Below are 12,090 nucleotides of genomic sequence, written 5' to 3'. Positions count from 1 at the left end.
GGCACTGCTAGCATTTTGTTCCCTGCCCTGGTGTCTTGAATTCGTCGAAGCTCCTGTGTGGCTATGGTCCAGAAGTGAACATATTATTCCAATTGGACTCCTGATTGATGGAACCATCCAGCGCTCAACTGGGTTTGCCACATCATTCCTCCCTCCCTCTTCAAGGGAAAAAAAAAAAAACAACTCTCTCTTACTTCTGGGACACATTTAAAATTAATCCATTCTCTTCACACCCACAGCTGCTACCTCCTGTAAGTAGGCTAAAATTGTCTTCCCTTCTCACATCACTTCCTCTTTCAAATGCCTCCTTTTCAGCTCCCTGCGGTTGTTTTCATCAGACTCCAGCTTCTTGATCTGTTATTGTCTGACCCCAATCATTATTTTTACTGCTTCCCGACACTTTGTTCACTTTTTTCTTCCCCAGCTTTGATTCCCGTCACCTCCACTGAAACTACAACTGATTTCCCACTGAACCCTGTTTGAAATATCCAACAATTTTTATCCTTTCCTCAATTAGAAGCCCCTTTTATATAACCACCTCATGTTTAAAGCTTGTAAGAAACACAGTGCAAATGATCTTCCCTCCTCCAACATCCATAGACACCCCCACCGTGGGGGCTTTGATCACATTTCACCCCCTTTATAGTACTTTAATCACATTTTCCTTTAAAATATTGTTTGAGAAATCTGCATGGGATTGCCATAGTTATATCATTTTGATGACATTTTCTTAGTTGAATACTGGTGTTAGGAACAAGCTGTTAGAACTCAAATCATGTCTTAGAACACATCATGAAATGTGAAAGACCTTCCCATCGATGACACGGTACTTGGAGTGGCATAGAAATGTCCCTCAAACTCACACTGGCTGACTGTCACATCAGCCACTCAGATTGGCTGTACACCCTCTTCTGGCCTGGAGGGGTTGCTGCACGCACGGTATACCTAAACTCAAACACAGCTCAAGGCCTTGCGTGGGATGAGAACTCCCCCAGGTCTCCAGATGCTGGAGGATGGAACTGAGCTAAATACATAGCTCTGGGCATCTTCATGTACGCCTGTGTATAGCTCTGGACACAAGCCAAGTTTTTAAAAACATCCAAATAGAGATACAAGGGTTGATACGTAGAGTCATAATGTCTGTCTACCAGAACTCCTCAGGCATGTAAATATAACATTTTTATTGAAGGATCTCAAAGTCCTCTGTAGATATTATCTTTATAATTTTCCTAATAGCCTCTTTAGGTATGAAGAAACCAGAAGGGATTGATTAACACTGCAAGTTTTTGAAGAGCTGGCCTTTAATGGTGACAGCAGGCCCATACTCTTAAGGTTATTTCTCTAGACAGGTGGCTGGCCTGCCTGAAGCCAAGGTCATACATTAAGGTACTGGCATGCTAAGAAAAAAATCCTAGTTTAATGATCCACCCATGAGATCTGGCTGCTTTCCAGATGTACAAAGTCAGCCCCAAGACACCGAGGAGTTAGACTAAGACAGAGTGTGCTATGGAAACTCTTTCTGGAGGGAGGGTCAGGCCTGGAGAGGACTATGAATGCCAGTCACATGGTAATGACCCCTCAGGTCCCACTGTTCCTGTGTCCCAAAAGAAGACAAGGTGGACCAGCAAACTCTACAGGATTTGTTCCCTGTCTCAATATGTCACTCAGCTCCTGCTTGACACACTGGCCCCTTTCTAATGTCCTAATGGCGGTTCCTCACATTGCTACTCACCTTCTCCAGGAATTAAAAAACAAAAGGAGTCCATGAGTTTGCATTAAAAATCCTCTTCCATTCCACAGATCAATGGGGTGTGGAAAGAACCTTGCTAGGCTGTAACCAGTGGAAACAGCCTTTCCAGTCTACACAAATACACCGTGGGAAACACATTCTGACAGACAAGACTGAGATTTTTCTTCTCAGAGTCATTTGATTAACACTTCTCCAGTTTTCCATGTCTACCGATGTTCTACCGATGTCATGATCTTCTCTTCCCCTTCCTCTCTTTCAGTCTTTCTTCCCTTCCTCCATTCCTTCTCTTTTTTCTCATATATGTCTAAAAAATATCCCACCTTGCCTGACTCTTCTATCCTCTCTGCTCTAGAGCAGGGCTTCCTAACAAGAGCTTCTTCCACTCACAATCTCTTTGGACCCAGTTTTTTTTTTTTTTTTGTTGTTGTTGTTGTTGTTGTTTACACAGCCATGGGTATATACATATATAAACCTGTGTGCAAATTAAACATTTACTGAACTTGAACTAACCTTAAAACAATTCACTGGAATACATAGAATTTCACCATTTGTTAAGGATAAAAGGAAATTTCCACACAGGTGAGATGGCATCCTTGTCTTAATAGTTGACACTTGCAAGAATTAGAGCATCTTCAATGTTTTTCAGAGTTGATCAATATTTTGATATTCAAATTCAGTAATGAATTCTACTTCCCATAAATATGTATTACAGTGATAGAAGTATGTTTAGGGCCACTGTAGAGATTATTGGAAATTCTATGCTAATCCCAAACCAAAATTCACCTCATAACTTTTTATAAAACTCACTCAAGTACAGGTTTTTAAAAATCAAACATTCTAACACAATACCATCTGAATATATGTTAATTTGCTACAAGCTAAAGATTAACAGCCAGAAAATATTAAAAGTGTTTGTTGTTGTTTTAATTAATCCACAATGTTCTACAAAGACAGAAAACCTTTGTATACACAACAAAAACACTGTAATCAATAGTATAGAAGAGCCTCTAATCTGACCCACACTGTGTTAGGCAGAGTTCACTGATGTCGGCATGCGGTGCAATCAAACATCAGAGCCAGGGCTACAGTCAAGGTGAGCAGCCTGGGCAAGTGCTACCAGCCGCCGCCTCCTCCTCCTCCTCCTCCTCCTCCTCCTCCTCCTCCTCCTCCTCCTCCTCCTCCTCCTCCTCCTCCTCTTCCTCCCCCTCCCCCTCCTGTTCCTCTTCCTCCTCTTCCCCCTCCCCCTCCCCCTCCTCCCCCTCCTCCTCCTCCTCCTCCTCCTCCTCCTCCTCCTCCTCCTCTTTCTTCTCTCTCTCTCTCTCTCTCTCTCTCTCTCTCTCTCTCTCTCTCTCTCTCTCTTGTTAGGGTCTCATGTAGCCCAGGGTAGCCTCAAACTTGCTATGCAGACAAGGATGACTTAGACTCCCATCCTCCTGCCTCCAATCTCCCAGTTGTTGGGGTTACAGGCACACACTATCATACCCAGCACACATGTGATCTGAGATCAATTTTTGTTTGTTAAGTGTTCAGAAACCTTTCACTGTTGAATTTTCTGCAAACCCCACATTTAGTTAGTGCAACCCATGTAGGGTCGTGACCCACAGTTTAAGAAGTTGGTCTTCTGAACATGTGCATTTCTGTTTTACTGTCCCACCAAGCTTCCACTTTAGTCTGTCCTAGGATTACCAATCTGTGCCCACAATGAGTCTGAATTTTCATTAGTCATTTGCTCTGTACCCCTGCTGGCTTTTTACTGCCCCCTCTTCCTTCTGACCAGCTTCTTAACATTCTTTTCCCTGAGTGCCCTGTGAAATGTCATGAGAACCTTCCATTCCCCGCTGATGATGACAGTTGACATTGTGTCCTCTCCGGATCACTACAGGGACACTTTAGGGAGTCCTGAGGTTGGTCACGGGGCAGAAAGGAGAGAGGGGATGTGGGAAAGGCCTTCACTGTGGTCTCCCTGAAAGGACAAGAGACATGAGGTCTGTGATCTCCCTATCACTGTCATAAACACCTGTGAGAATGGGTGATCCTGACAGCTTCGGTCCATGGCTGCAAGGCTCTGGAACAGCACATGGTAAGGTCAGAGTGTCATAGTGCAAAGTGTGTGGTGTATCAAAGCAGCTCAGTTCATCAGCGACGGGAGGTGTAGAGAAACAGACACAGGAAGGCACCAGGGACAAAGAGCACCCTTCAGAGGCATGCTCCCAGGCACCAACTTCCTTGAACGGGGCCCCACCCCTAATAACCCATTCATTATGAACTCATTCATTTGCTAAGCCACTGATAAAATTGGTGTCTCTGTGATGCAATTATGTCTTAGTAGATGCCACCAGCTAGGGACCAAGACTTCAAAATATGAGCCTTTTGAAAGGATACCTCATATTAGGAAAAAAAAATCACAGAATTCTTCCCCTGGACCCTGATACCCATGTCCATTTGGTACTGAAAAATACATTCAGTCTATCTCCAACAGCCCCAATAGTCATTTTTCAAAATTCCCACTTCAAAGTCCTCCCTGAAACTCAAGGTAAACTCCTAGCTAGAGGTTCTGTTAAAAATAAAAAAAAAAAATAAAATAAAAAAAAAAATAGAAGAGGGTAGGGGCTGAAGAGACTAACAGCCGTTAGGGGTACTTGCTGCTCTTCCAGAGACCCTGAGATCAGTTCCCGTCACTCATTTGACAGTTTATTACCACCTGTAAAACCAGCTCCAGGGAATCTGATGCACTCTTCTGGTTTCCAAGGGCACTGCATGCACATGGTGCATAAACATGCACATAGGCAAAATTTACACATAAAATAGAAATAAATAAATCTAGGGCTGGAGAGATGACTCAGTAGTTAAGAGTACTAGCTGCTCTTCCAGAAGCCCTAGGCTTGATTTCCAGCACCCACATGGTCACAATCATCTGTAACTCCAGTTCCAGGGTATCTGATGCCCTCTTCTGGCCTCCTTTGGCATCAGGCACTCATGCAAAAATAAATCTTTTTTAAAAGTCAGAAACAGTTTATATACTTCCAGCATAGAGTGGTACAGGATAGACATTCCCATTCCAAAAGAAGAAACAGCAGAATAGCAAGAAAAAAAAATGGACCAAAAGAAGATCAAAACCACAAAACTTCAAACCCTACAGCTCCATGTCTAACATCTGGGTTGCTGCTGCAACATTTGAGATCCAAATGTCTTGGGTAGGCTGACCCTTTTAGCTCTTTCTGTTTCAGCCTATTTTAGTCAGGGTTTTTATTGCTGTGAAGAGACACCATGACCACGGCAACTCTTTACAAAGGAAAACATGTAATTGAAGTGACAAGCTTACCGTTTCAGAGGTTTAGCCCATTATCATCATGGTGGGGAGCATGGCAGTGTGCAGGCAGACATGGTGCTGGAGGACTAGCTGAGAGTCCTATGACTTGCAATCAACAGGAAATGGTCTGAGACACTGGGTGGTATCCTGAGCACAGGAAACCTCAAGACCTGTCCGCATAGCGACGCACTTCCTCCATCAAGGCCATACCTACTCCAACAAAACCACACCTCTTAGTAGTGCCATTCCTATGAAACTATGGGGGCCAATTACATCTAAACTACCACACAGTCCAAAAGGCTAGTGTGTCTTCGACCTTCAGATTCTTCAGCAGACGTTCCACATTCCTGGCATATCTAACTTTGTGGGGTTTCCACTGCATTTTTGTCTCCACTTCCATAGCTTCCTACATCATCCTGACAGGTTCGGACTGCAGGTCTTCTGGCCCTGATACGCATATTGCCTGACTTCCCTGGGTGGAAGCCTGTGTGACCCCATGGCTCTTGTATTCCACGTGCCCACAAAGGCAGTACCATATGGATGGCACCAAGAGCTGCTGCCGGTGGGTGAAGTGGACAGGCCCATCTGGACCACATCTGTATCACTCTCTGAGTATCTGGGAAGCTAATCATGGTGAGATGAATCCTGAGAAAAACAAAACACATCCAGTGGCCCAGTGCTTGCAGGAAGAACGCCCTAAAGATGCTTTCTTATCCAAGCTGCCCTGCTGATTCCTAAGATGTTCTTAGCTATGTTACCAATTCCAGGGCTAAGTGCTTGGCTTCTTTTTAACTGTGTTCTCTCTCACAGACCATACCTTCCTTAGCTCCAACTTTACATAGATTTTTCTGAATAAACCACAAATTTCCAAGTCCTTTTTTTCCCCCTCTTCCAATTCTCACTATGAAGTTAGGTAAAGACATCTGGCAATGCCTTGCAATACCACAAGTGCTAGGTTGCTTTGAAATTTCTCGTCATATTAACTTACCTATCCGTTTTAAACTCAGTCTCACACAGGGTCTTATGTCAGGTTCTCTGCTGAAATGTAAGCAAGGCAATGAGTCCAACTTCCAGCAGCTTCCTTATTCCAGCGTGAGCTCTATAAATCAACCTGTACGGCAGATTGGCACTCTGGTCTTCTGAGCACCAGCAGAATTGCCCATCAAGGATTGCATACAACGTGCTAGGCATCCTCTGTCCAGCTTCTTCAAACATCCCTGAACTTTACTCACCAGTTCTGAGCCACACCATTAGACAAAGTCACAGCAAGGACCCTTCTCCAGACCAGTTGCTGGGTTTGACTTCTCATTGCTGTGACAGATGGCTGAGTGAACAACTTAAGGAGCGGGAAGAAGTACTTAACTTTGGTTCATAGTTTCAAACGTTTAGTCCCTGATTATTAGGCTCTGTTGCTCCTGTATCCACGCCTGGTTAAGACACGGCATCATGGCAGGGAGTGTGTGGAGAATCAAAGAACTGCCTCATGGTCACAGGAAGTAGAGAGAGAAAGAGGCAGCTAGAGCAGAGACCTACTTCCTCCAAGAAAACCCCACCTGCTGCTAGCCTGTACGTTAGGAATCTCTCTCTGGATTAACCCACTGACAAAGCCAGCCTCCTCGTAGACCAGGTACTGCTCATAGTACCACCAGATGAGGACCAAGCCTCCAACACGTGGGCACTCTAGAGACACTTCATATTCAAACCATAAGACAAGGTAAGCAAGTTTATTACTGACTTGGATAATTAATGGGCTCAGGAACACCAGGTTTATTTAGGGTTTAGATTGGCTAGTTTTCATATGAAAGGTATGCTTTCAGGTTTCCCTTTTATTATCTTTGAGAATAAGTTAGTCCTGAGAAAGTTAGGACCCACCAGGGATTCAAGTATCAGAAATACAGAAAATAAAGAGGCAAGACTGATACAGATAAATGAAAGCACAGGTTGATAGCTTTGCAATAAAACAACCATAGCAAGTGCTCATTGTAGACTCCAAGCCTCTGATTTTCTGAACATCTGAATACTTTTGCAGTAAAAGTCCATAGAGGGGCTGCAGAGTCAGTCAGTGGAGGACCCAGGTTCAATTCCCAGCACCCACACTGATGCTCACAACCACCAGTAACTCTAGGTCCAGAGGATCCAGTGGCTTCATCTGGGCCCTGGTGGCACCAGGCACACACGTGGCACACAACATACATATAGGCAAAGCCCCGGTCCTAGTTAGGGTTATCATTGCTTTGACAAAACACTATAACAAAAGCAACCTGGGGACTTATACTTCTAAATCACTGCTCATCACTGAAGAAAGTTGGAACAGGAACTCAAACAGGGCAGGAAGCTGGAGGCAGGAGCTGATGCAGAGGCCATGGAGGGGCGCTGCTTACTGGTTTGCTCCACATGGTTTGCTCAGCCTGCTTTCTTATAGAACCCAGGACTACCAGCCCATGGATGGCACCACCCACAAGGGGCTGGGCCCTCACACATCAACCGCTAATTAAGAAAAATGCCTTTAGGCTTGCCTACAGCCTGATCTTACGGAGGCATTTTCTCACTTGAGGATCCCTCCTCTCAGATAAGTCCAGCTTGTAACACACTGACGTAAAACTAGCCAGCACAATAACTATCCACATAAAATAATTTTCAAGTTAATAGGAGGAAAACCTTTCCTTTAGATATCTGACCTCTTGCCTAGTTGGATTCTGTGTTTCTCCAGCCCACTCACCGGTTCAGATCCCTAACCTGCCTGCACCTCCAGCTCTGACACTCAGCCAACCACCCTCATCAGTCAGTCTTCTTGACCACACAAGGACCTGTGAACCCATGGCTCATTGTTGCACAAGGTCACTGAAAAGGCAGAACTGCTCTGAGGCATAACGTGAATTAGGTGAGTTCTGTATTCAAGTGCGATGATTTCTTTATGTACCTTCTCCCTTAGACTGTTGCATAATACACACACGTACACCTACATTATAAACCAAATTGTCCGCCCCCCATTCATATCTCAGAGTCCTCACCTGCTCGCACCTCAGCATGAAGGCTTATTTGGAGATAGGAACGTGACAGAAATAATCAAGTTAACATCAGGACTTTGGAGTGGGAATGAGTCCAACGTGACGGGTGTCTTTATAAAAGAAATTTGAGCAGAAACACGTACAGGAAGATGTGAGAAAATAGCCATTTCAAGCCAGGTAACTCCTGAGGCAGCAGAAGGTCCAAGAGAAGCCTGGAACAGATTCCTATCCAGCTCCCTTAGACGGTGTGTGTTCTCACTATCTTGATTTGGGATTCTGACCTCCAAAACTTGGAGACAAACTTTTTGTTCAAAGCTCCCAATTTGTGATATTTTATTATGGCAGGTCCTAAAAAGCTAATACAATCACATTTGGTTTTCTCTCTCTCTTTTCTTGGTCACCCAGGGACCTGTGGCCTCTGTGGTTCCCCACCCAGACTTGCATTTATGGGCAGTGTCTTAGGTTATTCACCTATCCAAACATTAACCCCCAAGTGCTTTATCTGAAAGAATTATCAGGGAAGAGCAAAGATCTTGACGAAGCCTACATTCCGCCGAAGGGCGATGACTGACGCTGTCTGAGTGTGTCATAGTCTTCTGGATACGTTCTGGTGTGTGTTAACTCACAGGCAGGACTCTCTACAGGGGAAGCACCAGGAAGCTAAGGAGCCGGGAAAGAAAGGAACATCTCACAGTTTCTCTGATCACATCACTGGGTGGTTTATCTTACTCGGAAAAGGTATAGATCAGTGCACACAGTTCAACAGGCAGATGCTGGCTTCCTCCAGGGAATCCCTTGGTATGTAACAGCATTCCTATCTATTAAACCATCCAAAAAATTCAGGTAGGCATAGCCAACCTCTCACCCCCTCCGCTTCCGTCACACGGCGGCAATCTGAAACCAGAACAGCACACACAGAGACAATTTTCCGGTTCTGTTTGCTAATGGAGGGAAAAGATCTTGTCTCAGCTTGTGAAAAGGTAAAAAATGCCTGCCTAGAGAATCAGTCACATGTCACATTTAACCAAGGGAACGTAATTGTCAAAAACAAACACAAAAAATCCAACAGAATAGAAGAGACTATTTTTCACAGATAGATATAATTATTATTTATGATGGCTGACATCCAATTTTAAAGAAAATACTTTTTTTTTTTTTTGATGTCTCCTGTCTCCTAGACTGGCCTCAAGCCTCTGGTTTTGTAGTAGCGACTAGCACTGGACTCTTGATCCCTTTTTCTCCAACAGTGCTGAGATCATGGGGATGTACTCTACCCAATCGCCGTTTTTACTTTTCTAAAATGTGAAAACGGTTTTCTACAGAGAGAGCAAGGGGAGAGCGTCTACCTCCCGCCACTGTCTCCAGCGAAGGGCGTTTGCCTTTTTGCTGTACACATGAAGAGGAGGGGTAGGTAGTTCGTCCATCTGGGAAACCATATTGGGTTGGAATCCTGGATTTTGTGGCTGCCCAGAATGGCTGTGTGAACACAGTATGTTAGGGTGTTTATGCAGATATGCTCTTCCTACACAGCCTGGGCAGAGTAAACACCATGTATGTTCCTGTTCAGAATGATAGGAACTTGAATCCTTTCTCTCAGAGTTGGAGAGATGACAGAGGAAACCGCCGAGGAATGGCGTGGGCCTCTACTGTCCCGTGAGCCCAGAGCTAGGAAGCTGTTTCCATGGAACTGGCTCATGAGCGTGTCTCCTTACTTCCTTTTAAGTCCTTCCCTGGCATCCTGTTTAAAGTGCTGCGAACCTTCAGGATCCAGTTTCTGCCCAGAGGGAGCAGCTGCAATGTCGATAGACCAGACCTGTAAACCTATATACCGTATCACATACCTGATCTCGGGCAACTCCCATTCAAAGGTGAACAGTGAAATTAATTAGTAACACTCACGTGGCTTATGTGGAGCGAGCAGGCTCTTCCAGTACTCAGAGTACTCCGTGGGCCTGTCATGGAAAGAGAAGCAGATTAATAGAGACCAGACTAACTTTTAAATGAGGAAACTCAGGTCAGAGGCTTCAGTTAACAGAAGAACTGGAGGGAGACAGCAAATGTTGGCGGAAGTCTCTACTTTACCTCGTTACGCACAGAAGAGGAAAAGGCCCCTGGTTTCCTAAGGTGGCTATTTTGTGCCTGACAGTGTTTGTTGATTGGCTTGCATCTCTAAAAACACCGGTTCAGAATCCTGACCTATTCAGGTGGGATTTGTGGAGTGGGACCTGTTTCTAGCATGTGCCCCACACCACACAGCTGATTGTAAAGCTCCAATGGTCTCCCAAATGACTCATTTCTCAGAATCATTAACAGGCCACAAAAACATTAGCTCCAAAAATGAGGCAAGATGGGCTGGGAGATAATTCAGCCTCTGGGGTTTGTCTTGCAAGCACAAGAACCTGAGTTCGATCCCAGAAGCCATGTAAGAAAAGCCAGGTGTTAGAGCTGGAGAAATGGCTCCTTGGATAACAGCATTTGCTGCACACGCGTTATGATTCAAGTTCAGATCCCGCCTCCCATGTAGCGAGCTAGGTGTGGTCCCATGAGTGCCTAGAAATAATGCCTGGGGCTGTCTTCTGCCCTGCACATGCATGTGCCCTTGCACAAACACATGAGCACATGTGCATTCATGCACACACAATAGAAGGCTTCAGAACAGTCATTCTCAACCTGTGGATCTCAGCCCGTTTAGGGGTCACAGGGGCCACCTAAGACCATCAGAAAACACAGATATTTACATTATGATTCATGACAGTAACAAAATTACAGTTATGAAGTAGCAACAAAAATCATTTTATGGTTGGGGGTCGTCAAAACATGAGGAACTGTGTTAAAGGGTCACAGCATAGCAAAGGTTGGGAACCACTGGGCTAGAGGTCACTAAGGGAATCTCCTTCGCACATAGGATGAGGAGGCTCGGTGTAGGTAGAATACTGGCTTGGGGTCACTCCCACTGAAGAATGTTTGTCCTCCTTAGAGAGCCTAAGAACAAAGGAACTGCTCAGCCACGTGTGCCTTAACGTAAAAATCACCTGTTTTGATAACGTGCGTAAACATTTCCCAAAGCAGCAAAGCCGAGCAGCGGTGCTCTAGCAGACTGCCACAGCCACAAAGATCTCGGCAAAATTCAGGGTCCCCCGCAACCGGTGCATTCCAGTTCCTCTTTACCTGGGACTTGTCTTCCCATGACTGGATCACAGCAGTCACAGAAGTGGAAGAAGGGATGGGTGGGCAGACAAGAAAGAAAGGGAATGAGAAGAACACACCCCCACTCTTTACACAGCGGCTCTCTCCAGAACCAAGCTCATGATGAACTGTCCATCCCGCGCATGGTGCCCTCACGAACTCATCCGCTCATTGGCTCTCATCGGCTCTCAACGGCCCTGCTACCTCAGCACACTCACCTGGGGGCAAGGATTCCAACACTTGAGTCAATGGAGGACAAACCACATTCAAATCATCATACAAAGCACGAACATTTAAGTGACGCACCGCGATGCCGTGAATTATAGTCAGCATGTCACTGTGGTAAAACAGCTTAAGTATCATCTCACAGAGTTACCTTTTTTTGTTTTGTTTTGCTTTGTTATGTCAAGAGAGGGTGAAAATACATTCATTTACTGTGAATCCCCAGCACAGTACTGCTGTATTATCTATAGTCCACACACTGTGCATGAGCTCTCTATATTTGCCTATCCTCTCCATGTGCTACTTTACGTCCTCTGGCCTAAAGCCCTCCATTTCCTCCCCAACTACACCTCTCTACCCCTAGTCAAGCTGGCAAGGCCTGGGAAATAACTACATAAATAACTAGATTTTAATGTATATACTAGTCATCAAAGACATAATACAGCAACTATCTTTTTCTTGTAATTTATAAAATACATTGCCATTTATAATATTAAAAATATCAAAGTTCATCAGCCTTCCCGCATTCCTTTGACTATGACGCATCCAACAGTGGAATACGAACATCCAAAAATAACTGGTAGACCTTCACCTCTGACTCCTGACCTGATAAG

This window comes from Peromyscus maniculatus, chromosome 13 (assembly GCF_049852395.1).
Source record: "Peromyscus maniculatus bairdii isolate BWxNUB_F1_BW_parent chromosome 13, HU_Pman_BW_mat_3.1, whole genome shotgun sequence".
Classification (NCBI taxonomy): Eukaryota; Metazoa; Chordata; class Mammalia; order Rodentia; family Cricetidae; genus Peromyscus; species Peromyscus maniculatus.
The sequence above is the reverse complement of the archived record's forward strand: the minus strand, read 5'-3'. Positions refer to the sequence as shown.